Genomic DNA, 20,634 nt, shown 5'->3' on the forward strand with positions numbered 1-20,634 from the left:
GTGCACTGAGGTTGTTCCTTCCTGTAAAGTAGAAACCAGTGGATGAGGAACGTGATACTTACCTGTACACCCAGCCGTATCACACTGCACAGGTTATTCACTGGGTAGCCCTCATGACGAAACCTGTATTGAGAGACCACTTTTGCCTTAAAAACTGCTTCAAATAGCACGACACGCTACAAATTATTACTATCGTAACAAGCTGACGATACAGCTCAGACAAAGGCGTTATTCAAGTCGCGCCACACCACCGTTACGTAGGATTCTTTGTCACAAATCAAACCAAGGCACAAAACAATGCCAATACATGAAAAAAGGTGACGATCGTGATCTCATTATGACGTAATACCGAACTTGTGCGCGACGGTAATTCAAAGAAATGAACGTGGCACTTGCTTCCGCAGAGAACACCGTGTACCATGCTAGCAATGCATGCAAAAAAGCGCTCGAGTGCTCGCACATATATTGATGACAACACTACCTGTGTAGTGTAACGTGTTCTTTCAAGCATATTATGCACTCAAACTGTATTTGCCGCCGGGTAAAATGCAAGTGTGCTCGATTGAACGTCGGAAGAGCGATCAAGCAACCTGCATCCAGTGCTCGTTTTGGGCAAAAAAACACTTCATAATGGTCAACTAAATTTACAGAATGGACGCCTATTTATTCCTCGATAAAGAGTGACTCACCTGTATCAATTTAGGCCCTGTAACCTTGCCAGTACGGTTGGTACGACCGTAATTGCAAGAAGTTGCCATGATCGCTGCGGCGACTGTTGTGAGCACCGTAAGATGGCGGCCGGTTTCTTCACGCTCGCGCTCCCTATCCGCGATCCAGCCTTTTACAATCGAGGTCAGTGGTTGTACCGCTGCCGGCAGAACCACCTGCTGGGACACGTTCTGTTGTCGGTATGATTTTTAAACAAATCTACATGAATAGTTGAAATATAAGAGGTTAGAATGTTTATATCCATGAAATCCAGCTGTTAAATATAAGATTGTACAGCACAGCGCCGTTTTTGTTATGATTTCGTTGTGATCGCCGTGTTCACTAGGCCTAAGACCGGCGACAAAACGTATTATTTTCAGTTAGATATCGATGGATGAGTATAAGTGGAAACTGATTTTCGAGAAATTTATATTAGGATGTACATTTGCAGCGTAAAATCAGGTTAGTCTGTGAAAATTTTTTGTCACGAAATCCCCGCTTCACTGTGTTTGTTTTCATCGCCATTTTGGGTGGCAGTATGGTGTCATGGCGACCCCCTTGGTAAAAAGCAAACCAATCAGAGGAGCGAAACTGTGATTGACAGGTCGAGCCTCTTTTTGTGACTCCTCCCAATGGCCAGACTCCCTTTTAATATACGGCTCTGCTCCAGACTAGCGTAACTACCCTCTAGCGGTCGCTCGAGTCAAAATCGCCATTCCGTCCTGTCCACCACGAGATTCCCTCTAAAGTTTCGGTTTTGCAACGCTTTGTTTCTCGCGGTGCTCTCTGTGTGATTTTGCTTTTCGAAAGTAATTTATTGTGAAAATGTGAACACTATCGCAGAAACGACGTATGGTAATGTGTTCCTCTCCCGGCTGCGGCTCTCGTTGAACTGAAAGCAGCTCTGTCGCGGGAACACGGGATGTTTCCGGTCCCGCGTACTCCTTATGCGTTCTGCACACTGTGACTGTTCTTCCAATAGAAGAGTAAATATTCGAACATACAGAAATAAAGTGCAAGCACGCGTTAATACTGATATCTGAACTGCGACACAACTACAGCTCGCGTCGTCTGCTCTGGTGGCGCTGTGCTGTTTGGAGGGTCACGTGAGCGGTCACGTGGTAGCATCCCAAAATGCAATGCGAAGCCGGCTACGCTCGCCCCGATGGAAAACTGTCGGAGGGGCTGCTCCTTGTGTTTCCTTCCTCCATGGTTAAATCAGCGTCAAACAGCGGAGGCTGCCATCTTGTGGAACGCAGTTGCCAGACCCGGAAACCAGAAGTTCGCCCGTTACGGCGGCACAAAACGCCGCTGTTGTCTTTTTGTCATATTTGCTTAAACAAACGAATTTATTGAAAAATGATACAGGAAACAGGTACAAAATTAGTAATAACTATCCCATGTTGTCTTTGACATTCTTAGCGGTTGTTCTAACGCTCGCATTGTAACACGTGCACAAGCTAGAATGACAGTTTCGGTTTCATGGTTGCGGGTTTTGGCGTGCTACAGATCTATATTATGCAGGCGCATCTGGAACTACATGTTGAGCCAAAATCCTTCTGAAATGTTTTTGATATATTTGCAAAGGAGGAGATGATGGAACATTAAACACTCCGTATTACAGTACTACTAAGGGTAAAACCTAATTGATAAATGCAGACGTCGAAATATCACGAAATGTGACCACACTTGGACGGCATAATCCTGATGTAAAGCCTCCATGTACCAGAGAGGAAGGCATAGCAAAAAAAAAAAAAAAAAAAAGGAACAACAGAAGACATCTACCAAAATGCTACAGATCAATGTCCTGATGCTTCCTCTTTTCCTCTATCGTGATTACTCAAGCCACTAATTTCTAAGGTACAGCAGTGACGAACTCTCACAGCACACGGGTGGGTAGCCTGCCCTCTTCCTGCACCAAAACGAGTAGCCTACACTAAGCGTATATTGGTATGATAATTGACTACAGTGGGAACAGCATACTTCTGCTTATGGAAAGCAGTCACAGTATAGCTTATCCCTCCTCATTGGAGAAAATCTTCTTCACTGTGATGAGCATACATACAGGCAAAGCGCACGTGATGCTTTGCAACCACTTGTTACTTGTGCATTTTAGATCTTCGCATAGAGACAACGCTTTGGAAGTGCAGAAGTGAGATATTTTACTAAAGGTACAGTGCATGTGATTTCAAAGTTCCTCGGAACGACGTGCCATTAGGACACAGGTAACGATCATGGCACATGACAGAGCTCAGGCCAGATATGTTGTACACGTCCGTACATAAACAAATTTTACTTCAAAACAATAAGTAGTTACGTCCAGCAAAGTAATGCCACTATGCGTGCACACATTTTGTGTACGCAATGACGGTGTTCCACATTTCACTTGTATCAAGCATGAAGTGTTTGTGTGTAAAAAGCAACAAGCATATAGGTGGGTGAATATGAATTTTGCAGATATTAGTATCGTGTAATACAAACCATTTACTTATCTTTTACTGCTGCACAGATTTCTTAATTGTATGCATGCCTTGAGTCATGTGAAAGTGAAGCAAGCAAATTTTGTTAAGAAATCTATAATCAGTGACCTACAACAAAGTAAAACTTAATTTGTGCATATGCTTTGTAAACGTAAATATTGTTTCACACATTATGTCCAATGTAGTTAAAAACAATAAAAACCCTGTGCAGGAAAAGACGAGAACGGAACACAAAAAAGACGAGGACACCACACTGAACTGACAACCAAAGAATTTTTATTTTGTGAAACGAAGTCTTAAATACATAAGAACCCTCCTCTCTCCCTTTATTCCCTCTCGTGATGGGCTTCTTGTTTACACCACTATCTCTCGAAAACACAACCGTTATCATTAAGTGGTCGACATCGAATGCGGATATGTTTTGGGAAAGAAAAATACAGGGGTTACTGACGCAGTTACTACCTGCTTTTTTGATCGCATTCGCCCCTCGAAAGAGACGGCTACCTTGTTTTTTACACCTAAACAACATTTTTGTGTTTTGGAATTCTGCCTGACGTCTCACACATGTCAATAAGTGGTCCCCCAACGCACCGTATCTATGAATGTTCTTTTGAACGAGTGTTCATGCACCTTTCAATTAAAAACAATTTTTAAAAAAACGGCGCTGTATCAACCAGCCAAAACACTCGCCCTGTTTATGCACCTTGATAACTGTCCGATATATACCTTATCACACTTTAGTGGTATAGAGTAAACTACGAGGGTGGTTCCATAAGTTTCCGGCCCGAGGGAGAAACTCCGCGCGAACTTGAAAATGCGATTAAGGACGCGTGGCGCCGTCTGTTGGAGGGCTGGAGCACCACCCCCAACCCTCTCCATGCTTTTTTCGGTTGGAGAGCGGCATTTGAAACAGCCAGGGTGCACTCTTCAGTTAAAATGGAAAAAATCGAGTACCGCGCTGTGATAAAATTCTTGACAAGAGAGGGACTTTCGTCTAAAGAAATTAAAGCGCGACTGGACAACGTGTACAGGGAAGCCTCTTCGTCGTACACAACGGTAAAAGACTGGGCTAAGCAGTTTCGACTGGGGCGAGAGTCCATTGAAGATTATCCACGCGATGGTCGTCCAGTGCAAGTGGTGAAACAAGAAAATTTGTCTCTTGTCGAGGAGGAAGTGCTGAGCGACAGGCGTCTGAAGGTGAAGGAAATAAATCTCAGAAAGGCTGGGGCTCTCCAAAACAACCGTTTTTCGCATCATCGGCGACGGCCTTCACATGAAAAAGGTCAGTGGGAGATGGGTGCCACGACTTCTCTCGTCAGTTCAAAAGCAACAGCGCGTCGTCTGTGCCAAAGCGTTTTTGGAGCTCTGTCAAAAGAACAAAGAAGAAATATTGAAGTCAATTGTCACAGTGGATTAGACTATGGTGCTCTACTATGATGCCCTTTCGAAAAAGGAATTGATGGAATGGCGCAAACCAGGAGAAGCACCCCCAAGAAAAGCCAAGGTCACACAATACACAATGAAGATCATGGCAACAATATTTTGGGATTGTCACGGGTCCTCCTCATCGACTTCAAAGAGAGGAACACCACAGTGAATGCGACTTATTATGCTTCACTCCTGCACCGACTGCGAGACGCCATCGAGGAAAAGAGGCGCGGCAGGTTGAGTCGAGGTGTCCGGTTGCTCCAGGAGAATGCCCCTATCCACACGGCTTCTGTTGCCAAGGCTGCACTGAAGGAGTGCGGCTTCGGAGAAATCCACCACCCACCCTAGAGTCCAGACTTGACACCGAGTGACTACTTCCTGTTCTCAAACTTAAAGAGGGATCTCAGATGACGCAGATTTCAAAACGATAGTGAGGTGCAAGAGGCAGTTTTCCAGCATTTTGCGGACAAAACTTTTATAACTACTATTTTTTTCAAGGGTATAAGAATGCTGGTTGATAGGTGTCAAAAGTGCATCGAAGTTAAGAGGCCATACCAGTCGGGGAGCAACTCCGATTCACGATTTTCCCGATTCTAGATGGCGCCAAGCTCGCCGATCCTTATCACGCCGTTCGCCTCCGACTCACGAAATAATCCCCATTGCGCATGGTTGACCTCGCGAGATTAAGGCGGCCCGCGCCCTCTGCGCTGTTTGTCGAGTGGTAATGTGTCGGACTTTGCCACGAAAGGTCCGCAGTTCGATTCGAGACATTCACGTCTTTTTGCTTGTCTCCTATTGCTACATGAGTACTTTATTTTTATTTTTTTTGTTCTTATATATTCATGCTACAATTATTGTTTTCACAAGTCACTACCGCCTGTACTGACTGATTATGGAATTTTTAGCTGCTCTTCGTATTGTTTTACTAGTGCATACTTACTGTATGCCGATATACAAGTGTGATCGGATAGTACGGATGCCGGTATCTCGGAGGCTCTCAATCGGATCTACCAGCGGCTGTAAATTAGGCTATAAACATTGCCTACACACAGCGCTTACAATGCCAGTCTGGAAAATCTGCTCGAAACGGTATTCCTTTTTTTTTTTTTTTTGCACTCGCTTACATAATAATAATGATAATAATTTTACTCAAGAAAGCAAACTACAAATATAATAAAACAGGCCCGTCTAAGCGGAAAAGCTTGTGGCACTGGGCCTGAAGCAGTCAGCGGCATACAGTTTGACAGTACATGAACATATAAAGGTACTACATCCTATGATAAAGTTGCCGTAGCGCTTTTTTTAGTTTGTACTTCGATTGTCGAAGGGGAGCTCATTAAAGATACGAGGTACATAGCATTGCCTGCGACAAAGTCCTTTTCGTCTAATAAATATATTCCCCTCCCCCGTCGCTGTCGTTGGTTGTCGTTGGTTTTCCTTGCTACGCGAACGTGAATTTGGGTTCCGGAAAAGACTGTTGCTCATTGCGTGGGCGGAAATAATTGTGCAAGCGGCCGCTTGATCGATTTTTCTTATTGGTTCACGTGGAGCGTCCATGAAAAAAAAAGAAAATAATAAAGATAAAAATAAATCGATCAATAAAAGAAAGAAAGAGAAACAACAAATAAAGCTGCAGTTCTAAGTACCGTTATCCTAAGAAACATTTATCTGTGTGTAATCCGCTTGCTGGCTGTTTCAACATTACGAACGTTGAACATTACGTTGCTCTTCGTATTGTTTTACTAGTGCATACTTAGTGTATGCCGACGTATAGGTGTGATCGGATAGTATGGATGGCAATATGGGCACACACACAGATGGTATTATAAACGAATGTTGCCAGCAGTGAGTCTGAGCACAAGGCGATTGCCAATTAAGAAATCAGGAAATGGCCAAGGAAAGGTAACCTCATATGCTATCAAAGCTCGCCCGAGATGTCGGTATCACGGAGGCTCTCAACTGGATGTACCGGCGGCTGTAAATTAGGCTATAAACACTTACAATGCCAGTCAGGAAAATCTGGTGCTCAAAACAGTATTCCCTTTTTCTTTTTTTTTCTGCACACGCTTACACGCAATTTACCTTGATAATAACTCTATTATTCATGCAAAAATGACATTTTGGTATGTATATTTCTGGTAAGTAAGCATTATCAAATATTTGACTTCATTTACAGGGCGTTGGTGCAAAATACTTTTCAAAATTTTCATCGCAGAATAGACTTCTTTACCAGAAAACTACAGTAATCCTTTCCCCCATGTTGCCTCTCCTTTTTCTTTCACATCGGCTCAGAAAAATGATGTCGGTCGACAACCCCCAGTGACAGAAGACTCCCTTCTTCTCGCCTTGGTGTGCCACTTTGCAAAACCGTACAAAGAACATGAAGGGCGATAAAGGCTTCGGGTCGACCCAACCAAGGAAGATACGGAAAGGTCGAGCGGCGAGACCTCGCAGCGGGAGTCGCGATATTCCCAACATATACTTTTTTTTCTGGACGCCAAGAGGAACGATTCGACAAAAAATAAAAGGGCACACAATAGAAAAATATTAACAATGGTCACCTGACAACATAACAGGTTCTTGTTTGAGTGTTGCAAAAAGTGCAGCTCGGTCTCCTTATCATGTGGGACAGGAAAATCACCATTCTTGTAGGGCAACACAGTTCTTGTAGGGCAACACGTTCGAAGCAGATACATACTCTAAACAAGATTGAACTAGTTTTATATGGCTGTTAATACAATATCTTTATTTTATACTATGGCGAAATTTCCTTCTTAGCATTCAGACTTCGAGTGCCTTTCGTCCACATATCACTATCCCATTTAGCGTGAACCACATGGCCAGAAAAGCGTCCGAATTCTTTCCGAACCGAATTCGGGACCGGACTTTTTTCGGGGAACAGAATTTCGGGCCGAAGTCGGCCCGATCTGACCAAGCCAGATTTCTCCTCCGAAATGGGAAGTGACGCCAACCGAAAAAAGAGAAGCATCCAATGGCTATTCAGCCGGAAGGAGAACCATAGCAACGATGACGTAGCAGTCGGGTCGACTGTTGCCGTGTGTGCGATTTCTACTTCTATGAATACAGGGATTATCTCATTGAGCTGGATTGTTGAAAGGCGATGTTCCCCAAGGCCAGAAGTCTTCGGCCGAAATTTGGGGTGCATTTCGGTAGCACGCGGTGATGCACAGAAAAAGTTCGGTCCCGATTTCGGTTCGGCCAGTTTTCGGACAGTTTTTCGTGCCATGCCCAGAAGAAGCACAGACTATTGGCTGCTCCCAACTTGAAGACATTTTGTTGTTGTTGTTGGTTGGTTACATAAATAAATAACAAGGGGAGGTTGAATTCGCGCAAGCGAATTCTGCTACCCCCCAAAAAAAAGAAAAAAAAAAAAAGAAACCATACGATCGTACGATCGTGAAGACATTTTCTTCGGTATGTGTCCCACTGGTTCGCGGGATACAACAATAACTTTATTTCAGGATGATGGGTAGGGAGTTCATCGCCGGGGGATTGAAGTAATGGGTCCCGTTACAATTTCGCGGGATACTTCCACATTGTTCTATTCAATTTTATTTTATTTTCAGATGGGAGAGAGTAAAAAGCCAGAAGGCTGTGCTGTTCGTGAATGACAAAGGTCTGCAAATAACCAGTGGGGTCTTTAGCTGAAAAAAAAAGAAGCAAGAAACAAACAAACAAAAAAGGAGAGGACACTGATTGCCTGCTCCATATGTTCGAGTCAAAAGTTACAGAAAAAGAGGTGCTAAGGACACGCTGCGAGCTTCGAACTCCCTTCGAAGAAACATCTTTCGAACAAACGGCGTCGATCAACCGGCTTGCGATCAAACGGCTTTCGACCAAGCGGCGTTCGACCAAACGGCGTTCGATCAAATGCTGTTATGCTGTTTATGATGTTTCTTACTCATGTTTGTACTGTTATCAATTACTTTTCTTCAAATAACAGCTTAGGATTTCGGAATATAATTTCGGTTATAATGTGATCGGTGTGTTTTTCATCTTCGCTGGCTAATCTATTTGCGACCACCAAATGCTATGCATTCCAGTTATTTGATTTCTAATACAATAGCCACAAAACTTTTTCATAATCAACATCATCCCATTCAGTGGTCATTCACTGGAGTGCTCACCCCGTGTCTCTTTGGCCTTTCCATTTTCAGCCTTCTTATTTTCGGCCTTCTGACAGTTCGACGTTATGATTTTTTGGTCTTTTGGCTTCCGGCCTTCTGATAGTTCGACGTTATGATTTTCGGCCTTTTGATAGGCTCAATACTTACACTCAGTCAGCCTAAATAAATGCATTGCATTTAGCAACAGCTATTTAGAAAAAAAAGAAATAAGAAAAGGAGAAGGGAAGCTCCTAAAACTCTTTGAACTCCGTCTTTATGTACGCGAGGAGGTCTCGGAGCACAAATTACGTCTCATAATGAACTGATTATTACCCGGAAACTTCAGTACTATATTGTTAGACACTCCTTGGTTTTCACAGGGTACTTCACATTACACCAGACCTTTCGTTACTAGTTTCGTCACTAGTTCAGTTGAGAATCCCCAGTGACCCAGAGTTCCTTATCTTCCTCAGAAGGCTTCCCTTTGTTTGCGGTGCAAAGAACGACGGGTACAGGTTTTGGGTCATCCAACGCGCAACCAGCAAGAAGTGTCGAAAGATGGAAAATCCAGGGAACCGGTATCGAAAAATTGGCCGTATCTCAAAATAACGTGATCGAAGTCGCCGTTGAAAAATAAACAACATGAACATGAAAATGCAAACACCGACCTAACGTGCTGTTCCGTCGCGTCCGCCCCGCTAAGCCTAAGAGCCAAAAATGTGGATCTCGTTCGCTAAAATGACTTGGACAGATAGCGAAATTTGATGCATGATGTAAAACCCCGAGACTAGGGAACACGAAGGGACAGACACAAACACGAAGTCTCAAAAACACCTGTTCGTGTCTGTCCCTTCGTGTTCCCTAGTCTCGGGGTTTGACATCATGCATCATCTTCAGCAGCTCGCTTGCTTCCTAGCCATTTTTTCATCGGAATTTGTTGAGTTTGTGTGGTAAATAGTGATGTCGGACTTTTAAACATGGCATATCACCGTTCGAAGCAATCGAGCATTGTCATTGGTTTTCCTTTTTTCGCGAACGTGAATTTGGGTTCCGGAAAAGACGGTTGCCCATTGCGTGGGCGGAAATAATTGTGCAGCAGTCGCTTGATCGATTTTTCTTATTGGTTCACGTGGAGCGTTGACGAAAAAAAAAGAAAATAATAAGATAAACATAAAAATAAATCGATCAATAAAAGAAAGAGAAGAACAAAGAGAGCTGCAGTTCTAAATGCAGTTATCCTGAGGAACATTTATCTGTGTGTAATCCGCTTGATCGCTGTTTCAACATTACGAACATTACAGGGCAGTCCTGTTGAACGTCACTGGAATGTTTGTAAAGTCGGCCTTCCACTAATCGTAAATACGACAGATTCTCGTAAGCCTTATGAGACAGTTGACTGAGTAAGCACAAACCCGAAACGTCAAAATCGGGCAAATTGATGTTTCATGTGAAGCTAATAAACTCATCTCAATTCTCTATACGCGCACCGAAAAAAGAAGACGGTTGTTGGTCTCTGGTTGTTGGCGACAATGCCTCAGGCTCAGGCAATAATCCCTTTACGAGCAGCTAAGTAAGCTTTTGTTCTGGTCTCCAAGGTCATGCCCTAAGTCAGCGGTCCGGGAAAGTACAGAGGACAGAGGAGCCAACAGGACGGTCAGGTGCGCACGCGCACGCTTGCTCGGCGGAAGAATACGATCCGCGCGGTTTTGCTGTCGCGTCACCAGATGGCAACACAGAATGACGCCGTTCACGGGGCTTTGAGTGGGCGATTTTGCGTACTCACGTTTCATGCTTTTTTATAAAAACTATAAGTGGTAGACATATAAATTTGATGTCTATCGATTCCTGAAATAATTCCAGAGAGAGTAATGGAAAAGTTTTTTTCGAAATGGCTATAGAAGTTTAATAAAACCTTTTCAAAGAGGGAGGAGAAAAATTGTGTATTTTTTTCGCATTCGTGACGTCGCCGTAAAATACATACGACATATATGAGAAATCCTGTCGTGTAATTCTCTTCATCTCGTCTTCCTCTTTGTGATGAAAGCACCCGCGTCAAAATCTGCGCGGCGGTTACCGAGAGAAAGCATAAAAACTGTCCCATAGGAAATACATTGGGACGGAGAGCTGGTATGCCCTCTTAAGGGTGACTATGTCGAAAAGTGATACACTTGTTTCGTCTCTATGACTATTAAAAGTTGGTCGGGCCGGAAACTTATGGAACCACCCTCGTATATGAATATGGCATTCTGCAAATTTATTCCCGTGGTCACCAACCAGACCAAGCTTTAACCGTTTTCATGTTATATGTTTCATGTACAATATACATGTTTCATGGCTTTCTGTTAATTCATATGAATCACCAACCAATCCTTTTTCATGTTACGTCAATATGCTTGCATATGTGGAGAACTGAAAGGTATATGCTACGTGTGAATATGAATGTCAGCAGACTGGACGGCGGGAAAGGTCTTTCACGATACGGCTGAACAAACACCGTCCTTAAGCCCATTTCTTTGAGTGTGGAAGGGGATGACGTGAACGAGACGGTTACAAAAAGAGGTTCATGAAAGCGGTTCCACTTCCAAACCAGACTTTTAAGAGAAAAGTTACATCGAGGTTGAAATTGATTCATGGAGTACTTGCGAGGGATTCGAAGTGATTTTGCAACTTGCCTTATCAAATCTAACGCATTATATATTTGCGAATAAATCCAGTCTACCACTGTGTGTTATTATTCCACAACTCAGGCGCAAAAATATTTGTAGTTACGAGTAGCATTTGAAACAATTTCCAGTGGCAAACCTTCGCAACATAGCTTTCAGGGTCGTTTCTGGCGAAAACAGTTTTTCACGAAGCACTTGTGACAGAAAACATTCTTCACTTGCGAAAGTGAAAACGAAGCTGCCTACTTCAAGCACTGTCGTTCACTGGCAATCACAAAACATAATCTGCGCACTAACGAAGAAGTGTTTTAGCCAACATTCGCAGGACGACGGGTATGAGTGTACAAATGTAGTCACTTCTTCGCATACTGTCGTCGTAGAGTTACGCTGGGCACCTTCTTCTACATCATCCAAAGCAGCCTCAGCTGGCTGGCGAGCATCACAATAATTAACGAACATCACAGTCTACAGACAAGACTGGACAGAACACACAGGATCGTACGTCCGCAGTGATTGGGGGGGGGGGGGGGGTCGAGTAGCTTGCCGTTGTTGGCCGCACTCAAATAGGCATCGTCACGACTACAGCCAAAAAAAGGAAAGTGGGAGAGGGGAAGTGATTGGAAATACCAAGCGCATTCTTTTCACTTGCACTGGACTGCACTACCTTGGATTCCACGCAAGACGGGTTTTCGGGAGCTGCACTTTCCAGCTGAAAGGAACTTTACCAGTAAAGCCTTTCTTTTCAACAGGAAAGTGCAGCACGCCAATAACCCAGTTCAGATCTGGTGCAGGAGGTGCAAGCGAAAAGAATGCGGTGGTGGTGGTGGTGGACGTTGAAAGGGCTTGAAAAGAATGCACCTACCATGAACACATCCACACACCCATTGAGGAGCGACGGCAGCCATAACTCACGCTGGATTGGATACGGATTGAAGTGGCTATTTTGAGAAATAGCATGCAAGCTGCACATTGTTTGCAGATAATTCCTACTTCGGTACAAATCTAGGTGGCAGATTTTGCGATGTTGGCAACAACCGTCCCACAAAATGGCGATCCCCGTTGTTTTACGCGAGGAATGGGCCGAAATACATGGCAATATGGCGACTTTGATCCATCTGCTCGTATGGTTATCGTGGGGTGTGGATGGCATGCTGGTTCCTGCATCCTCTTTCTCTCTCTCTCTTCTCATTGCTTTCATGGCCCACTGACTTAGGGCATGGCCTTGGAGGCCAGTACAAAAGGTTGCTTAGCTGCTCGTAAAGGGATTATCCTAGTGTTTCGAGGACGCGACGACAGCGCCCCGAGCCACCCAAGCGGCGGGGAGGTGCGAAGCGGCACTGAAGGCGAATCCGCTCTCTCCTGCTGCCGATGCAGCCGCTTTTGATTTTTTTCGGCTTTTGGAATGACCAGTACGTTTCGGGTACCCCAAATCGGCATGGGTCATATTGCTGCGCGTTGGCAGCTCCGAGAACCAAGGGAAGTATGAGGTTTTATTGTTTCCCTACCCGGCTGTACAAGCGCGGCCGCAGGCAACGCTGGATATACGTCATTTGGCGCGCCAACGAAGTATGATCCAGGGATGGGCAGTACTTAAATACATTGTAATTAAAATACTATTTAAAATATAAATACATATATTTATATTTTGTATTTAAATACATACTCGAAAAATGTATTTATAATTTTATTTAAATACCAATTTTGGGGTAGTTATTCTTGTAAATACTTTTTAAATATTCCTAAATACAGTACAAAGGGTGTTTGCTCTAACGTGCCCAGATATTCTATTTAAAGCGAGCGATAAAAGAGAAACCAGCGCTAGTTTTCAGCTACTTGACTAAGAAACAGGAGCTACTAGTGAAGCAGTACCTGTTTCTTACTCAAGTAGCAAAAAAGTACCACTTGCTTTCCTTTTATCGCTCGCTTTAAATATAATTTCTGGACACGTTAGAGCAAACACCCTGTATACTGACTCATATCTTTCCCTCCTCCTTGCTTTTGACCTTTCGGGAAGAAGGGCATGTTTGGTGCGCAGTTATGCTGTGTTTGCGCTAGCATGCGCATGCGACAAACCATTTTAGATGGCAAGTTTTTCACTGTTGTTGCGGACAACGGTCGCGGTTACCCAATTACCTTGTTGTACGAAGCACCTTCGTCAAATTTAATTCAAGCATTTTTTCATCGGCACTTGTGGAGATGCTGTTCGCCTTTACGAATTTGATTGTACGGCCGAACAGAATATGCCTAAATGATGCTGTCTTCGAGAAACTTCTAACATTAAAATTGCCATGAAAATCTAACAATTAAATGCTATTGTTCGTTGCTGATTTGTCGTTATGATCATCGTTATTTCTTGTAATTCCAGATGACATTTTCCTCACAGTATTTATGGTAGTAGTTACGGTATTTAAATACTGTATTTATATTTTGTATTGAGATACCCATGTTGAAAAGTATTTATGAAGAGTATTTCAATACCCCTTTCAACAAAGTATTTTGTATTTATATTTAAATATTAAAAAAATGTATTTATGCCCATCCCTGGTATGATCTATCCTGCAAATTCTACTCATGTTATACATGCGTCCTGTTTTACAGTAAATGTGAACGTCCTCATTTCCGCAATCTGCATATCATTTATCTAACTACGTTGTATCAAAAGCATCGAGGTAAAATTTTTGTACACACGTCATCTGCTGTGCATAATGTTTGCACACCAGTTTCATCGTAGCAGAAGATAACTGGTGTTGAAAACAATAAGACTTCTGTTAGTTCCTTTCGAGATTGGGATGGATCCCCGCCACTGTGGCGAATCGGTGACAGACGCAAATTCGCGCCGATTGAGGAATATCGCCAATGCAGCATCGTGTTTACATTTGCCGGCCGCTCCCACTTTACACCCGCAGTGTCCCTTCATGGGTTTGTGGTTTTCGGCATTTACTTTCAATCGAATTCAGGGCGTGTTTATCGACAATGTTTATCGACAACATCGCTCTCCTGATTTGAAATTCAATTCAATGGATAACATAAAATTCATATAATTCGCTGCACTAGTTCGCTAGTGATATTGGATGCTAAAATTTTTGTGCAGTTGACCAGACACGGTTTTTGCAGTTGTCCTCTGCATGTTTTCTGTGTCGATGTTTATGTACAATGAAAGCTGTACACCCATTCCTTCATTGTTTCATAGCCCGTACAACTCCGCTCTGCTGAGTTGTACGGGCTGTTGAGGAGATAGGATATTCGATATAGGAGCACCACTCAGCGAGCGTCATCCAAAGATGTCATTTATTCATTTGACTGATTTATTTGCCAAAAATGTTTATTATTTGAGATCAGTTATTACTTGAAAAAGGGTTGGGAATTAGGGATGAAAGACATGTATGTATGTAGAGCCACATTTTTGGCGGCTTAGGCTTAGCGGGGCGGACGCGACGGAACAGCATGTTGGTTAGTTTATTATTAGATTAGTAAAATTTCGGTGATTGCATTTTCATGTTTAGATTAGACTAAATGCGCTTTGACAGTTTCCCGCGCACAACTGTGCATTTTATATCATTTTATAGTGCATTATATAGAAATATAGTAGTGTATTTTTAAACGGGGATTTCGATCACTTTATTTTGTGGTACGCCCAATTTTTCGATACCGGTTCACTGGACTTTCTATCTTTTGACACTTCTTCCTGGTTGCGCCTGGGATGACCCAAAACTTGTATCCCTATGTTTTTGCACCGCGAACAAAGGGGGGCCTACTGACAAAGATAAGGAAAAGCTCCGGGTCAATGGGGATTCTCTGCTGAACGAGGGGTGCCGGAACAGGGAGAGCAGGGGGAGCGACGGCTCCCCCAGTGTCAGCCTAGCGTCGTAATCTTCTACGGTCTAACGGAATGACACGTGCTTGTGTTCTTTTGGCGGCCATAAATTTAGAGAGCAATAAACAGAGATCCTACCACTGTCACTGTGAGAAGAGCTACATGCCAATGGTGTCAGGTTCACAGGGTTCTGGAGTTGACCATGGAAAGGTTTGTGGTACAAAGTGGACTGTCGAAGCTTCGAAGTGCAATACACCAGTCAGAAAGTGTGTAATGGGGGGCGCGAGCATTACCAGACTCAATTCACGTGGTGCGGTGGGGGGGGGGGGGGGGGTCAGAGGCGCAATCGGGAATCGCGAAAGGCACGCAAGACACCAGACATCTGGGGGAAATAAGGATACAAAGAAACCGCCCGGTTGAAGACAGAGGGTTGTTATAATGGCGGTTTGCGCGGCGCAGCCACAGATTTCAGTCGGTTGTGGCCAGGGTGCCCACTTCGAGCTGGCGTATAAGACCTGTAGTACGACAAGTGCGATGAACTGAGACGAAACTTCGCACCGGTGTTGTGTTCATGTGTCAGCAGTGGCAACGTCGAGGGAGCACCATCAAGTCCTCGACTGCAGCAGCGTTACAGGATTATTAAATGCCATAGACGTCGGAGAAGGCCACACCTCTGGAAAGTGATAGGTATCGTAGCTTGTTTCTTGTCTGATGTATATTATGTATATGTTCACCCGTCATAGTAAAATATTCTATCTGTTAACCTGATTGGTGGCTGCTCGCTTTTCACCGTACCGATGTCCAAAATTACCCGCTGTTTTCATTTTTATTTTATTTATTTTATCATTTATCCGGCTTTTATTATTGAGTCCCCCTGGAGTTAAAACGACAGCGTGACACCTAGTCAAAAGGCTGGGTGTCAAACGGACACATTCTTGCTGAGCTCCAGACCGGCCCAGGAAAGTCTGGTTTATTCGCAGAAGGCTTGCGGATCAGACGATATTCGCTTCCAGTCTCGGCACACGTACATGCCGCGACGGCGATTCCCGGGGACAAGTCCCCGAACTTCTAAGAAGAGGTCCTCGAAGAGGTCTAGGCACTGCGCAGAAGTAAAAAAAGCCGCACGCACTGAACTTATACCAACTAACCCACCACCAAGCGCTATTTAATTAGAATACTTCTGCAATGTTATTTTAGATCTACTGTACAAATATGCCATGTCATTTGTTAGGTGCACGTTTACAGTTCGGGCAGCAACCCTGTATAACGCAAGCATGAGCCTTCAAGGAAAATAGGTGATGATGATCATGATAATGTTTAAGGTAGTCCGTTTTTTCGCTCCCCCAGTAGAAAAATAGTTCCGACGCCACTGCGCTGAACTACTGAGTTTACGCTAAACGAAAGGTATGGTGTAATGTGAAGTATACCCTGTGAAAACCAAGGAGTGTCTGAAAATATAGTAATGAAGTTTCCGGGTAATAATCAGCGCATTATGAGAGGGAATTTGCGCTCCGAGACCTTCTCGCGCGTGAAGTTCATTTCATTTTATCTTGTTCGTTTATACATAAAGACGGAGTTCATGGAGTTTTAGGAGCTTCCTTCTTCTCCTTTTCTCTCTCTTTCTTTTCTTTTTTTGAATAGCTGTTGCTAAATGCAGTGCTTTTAGTTAGACTGATTGAGTGTAAGTATTGAGCCTATCAAAAGGCCGAAAGCTCATAACGCTGAACTATCAGAAGGCCGAAAATCAGAAGACTGAAACTGGAAAGGCCAAAGAGACATAGGATGGACACCCCAGTGGATGACCACAGAATGGGATGGTCCAGCTTATGAAAAAAGTTTTGTGGCTCTTGTATTACAAATCAAATAACTGGAATGCATAGCATTTGGTGCTTGGAAATAGGCTAGCCAGAGAAGAAAAAAAAAGAAACAATAATCTGTATCATGTTTACTACGAAAAGAATGTGTGGTGGTAAAGTGCGGATAATTGTGCACTAAGACTATAAGAAGCACTATAAGAACAAGAATCCACTATAAGAAGAAAGAAACAAAATAAGAATATCCCAGCCATGTGCGCACGTTGTATCAACAAACGTGAAAATTGATTGCAGTGTATATTCTCTTCGCGAAATCATAAGTGGAAGTGGCCGAAGCATTCCAAGCAAAAACCCTTAGTAAGTGGTTAGGTATTTTAGTAGTTATTTTGAGTCCGAGGACTTCAAGACCGGCAATATCGCAACCGGGGAATCTCGCAACAATTCTACGTGAGCCAAAAGTGGATGTTTCTCAGGAGACATTTTTTCCGGGGACATTTCTTCCAGGGGACATTTCTTCCGGGAACATTTTTTCCGGTTCCCACCCACAGCTGTGCACGCCCGCTACGCTACGCATTAGCACCGTTTGACGAAAACTACCTTTCATGATACTCTTCTTGCGGAGACGATTTCTCCGGACGACATTTTTTCCTGGGGACGGTTCTTCCTGAGGACATTTTTTCCGGAGACGAAAATCTGGCCTCTCGGGCGAGCTTTGATTATATGAAATGGTGACCCGGGTTCGAATCCTGTCACCGGCTGTGCTGTCTGAGGTTTTCCCTGGGTTTTCCGAAGACTTTCCAGACGAATGTCGGCGCAGTTCCCCCTGAAGTCGGCCCATGACGCATACTAACCTCCCTGTCCCCCACTCCTTCCTGCTGTCCTCTCTCCATCTGTCCACGTCTGTACGCCGCTCATAGCCACAGTTGCTTCGCGGCGCTAACACGGAATAAAAAAAAGATTATATGAAATGACTTCTCCGTGCTCATTCCTTCAGTTGGCAATTAGCGCTCAGATTCATCTCTTGAAACCCCCATTTTGTACTTCCATGTGTGTCTGTGTTAACCTACAAGAATAGTGATTTCGCCTAAAATACGCATAAATTTGGCTCACATTGTGTCTAGTTCTTCAGCTTTTTCCTCCACCGAATTCCACATTTTCAAGTTTGGATTGAATTAGCTGAGACCTCAGCATCCAACACAAGGAAATCTAGGGGAAAGAAAATACACATCAGAAGTTATTCTAAAAAAAAGCATAAATTTTCTTGTCCCACATGATAACGAGGTCGAAGTGCACTTTTTCCTACACTCAAATAAGAACCTCGTTGTCAGGTGACCATTGTTATTATTGTTTTACTCTGTGTCCTTTTATTTTTTGTCGAATCGTTTTTCTTGGCGTCCAGGAACAAACAATAATGAACAGTCTCTCTTAGGAATATCACGACTCCCGGAGTCCCGCTGCGAGGTCTCGTCGCTCGACTTTTCCATGTCTCCCTTGGTTGGTGTCGACCCGAAGCCTTTATCATCCTTCCTCGTTTTTATGGTTTGGCACACTAGCACACCAAGCCGAAACGAAAGGAAGTCCCCTGTCACTGGGGATTGTCGACTGGCATCATTTTTCTGGGCTGGTGTAATGTGAAAGAAATAGAAGGGAAAACAGGGTGAAAGGATGGGGGAATATGTTTATTAAGAAAAAAGAAAGGTAAGGTCAGCCAGACGGAGGTCGGCTTGCTATTCCAAAAAAATGGTGGGGAAGAAAAAGAGGAAAAGGAAAAGAAGAAAAGAAAATGAAAAGAAGAAAAGAAAATGAAATGAGCCTTTCAAATATGTTACTGTAATCGGTAATGTTACTGTAATATGTTACTCTACTGTTTTCGGATATTAATAAGCATATACTGAATATACGGGCTATACACTGGCTATACGGGTTATAATATACGGATTATACACTGAAGAGCTGCCAACCTAATATTTTTTTTTTTTGCGGAAATAGGTGCCTCATGGTCATATTGGTCATTTTACTCAGTACATCACCTGTAACGCGACGACAACTACTGAAATAAATTGGCCGAAAATCCGCGGAAATGAGTCCTTGGTTCCGCCTCTTTTTTGTCGGCTCTAGTTTGAGCGCCAAAGTGCGACGAAAGGAGGTCACATTGACAGGCCATACGAGGGGGAGAGGGTTAGAATCCCAACAAACACGCGCGCAGCGAGTGCAGGAATCCGAGCTATTTTATAAAGACGAGGTCACCCGACGTTTTCACAGGCACGCAAGGAAATCAATTTCAAATAAAACAAGAGGCGAAGCCAAGGACTTGTTTCTGCAGAGTGTCGGCGAATTTATTTCAGCAATTGTCGTTGCGTTACAGGTGCTACACTTGCTGTACTGAGTAAAATGACCAAGAGGAACCCGTTTGCAAAGAAAACGTTAGGTAATTGACTTGAGAAATTTCGGAGTTCAATTCAAAAAATTAAATTTCCTCCAATTAAATTAAATATAAATGGTACCATTATCTGATAAATGTTCCTGGCAGAAGAGATCGTTAGTTAGTTAGTTCATAAATTAGTGTAGACGAAGGATGTGTAGAGCTGCAGGCGCCCCAAGGGACAGCCACCCTGCTCAAGCTCCCCGTCCAGCTTATGTACTACTACTACTTCCCAGTTATGAGATACGATCCAAGGTTCCTTGCATTGTTGTTTTGCTCGTACATCATCGTGTATTCCATTACCACGGGCACATGAATTCAATATGCTCACGCAGCAGCTCACTTGTGAGCTACTCTGGATGCTTTCATAGTTTCTCTAATCGGTAATCACCTCACACCCTTCGCCCTCCCGTTGATTAAGCACATCAAAACCCGCGTCCTGGATTTCGAGATGGGGGGGGGGGGGGGGGCAAGTATAAACCTTTTCTTTTAGAAAACCGTCCTAATGCGAAATTTTCTTTGTGGTGTAGGCGTGTCAATGCGCTAGGTGCACTGTTGATCCTTCTGAATACTGTGATGAAATCACGCGAATATTTCATGACAATATGACCAAACACTTTTAATATCTGCAACAGGAGCCAGAGCGTTTCAATATGCCCCATGCTTGGGGCACATATAGCAACAGCCTACGGGTATGTTCAAACAAATGGGTATTACATAAGGCAGGAATCAGGGATTTACCGTGCCCATTTTCCTTCCTCTATCGCATCAACATCACATCACATGGTAAACGTATAACAGGTCTGTGTTAGCACAATCCCAATGTGACCAGCCTTTGCAAACTCTGCACAGGACCTACTCCCGCTTCGGTTCGTACTTCCCATGTCACACCAGACAGTAACGTTCCTTGAAGTCATCCACAACAGTATTTTGGCGCCGATTATTCATGGACGTCCTAGCTAGGCTTTGCTCTGCTCAATGTTTGTTGTGTCTTGCTTTCCTCTGCGATGTACATACCGCTTTTACGGTTTCAAGTTGAAGCACCAACCTTCCCGAACCGTATACTCTTCGGATCCCTTAACCAGCTGGACTCTCGCCCTCTCTCTCTCACACAAATTTGCTTGGTCCCTGGCCACATCCAGTCCACCAACGCTCTGCCCTTAAAGCTCTGTTCACCT

The 20,634-nt window shown here is 43.7% G+C and overlaps 1 protein-coding gene across 1 annotated transcript in view; it reads left to right on the forward strand.

Moving 5' to 3' along the window:
- Positions 1–20,634, forward strand: part of LOC135384020 (trypsin I-P1-like) — a 53,698-nt gene that overhangs the window by 12,360 nt on the left and 20,704 nt on the right. The window lies entirely within an intron of this gene.

The sequence above is a fragment of the Ornithodoros turicata genome, chromosome 2 (assembly GCF_037126465.1).
Source record: "Ornithodoros turicata isolate Travis chromosome 2, ASM3712646v1, whole genome shotgun sequence".
Taxonomy (NCBI): domain Eukaryota; kingdom Metazoa; phylum Arthropoda; class Arachnida; order Ixodida; family Argasidae; genus Ornithodoros; species Ornithodoros turicata.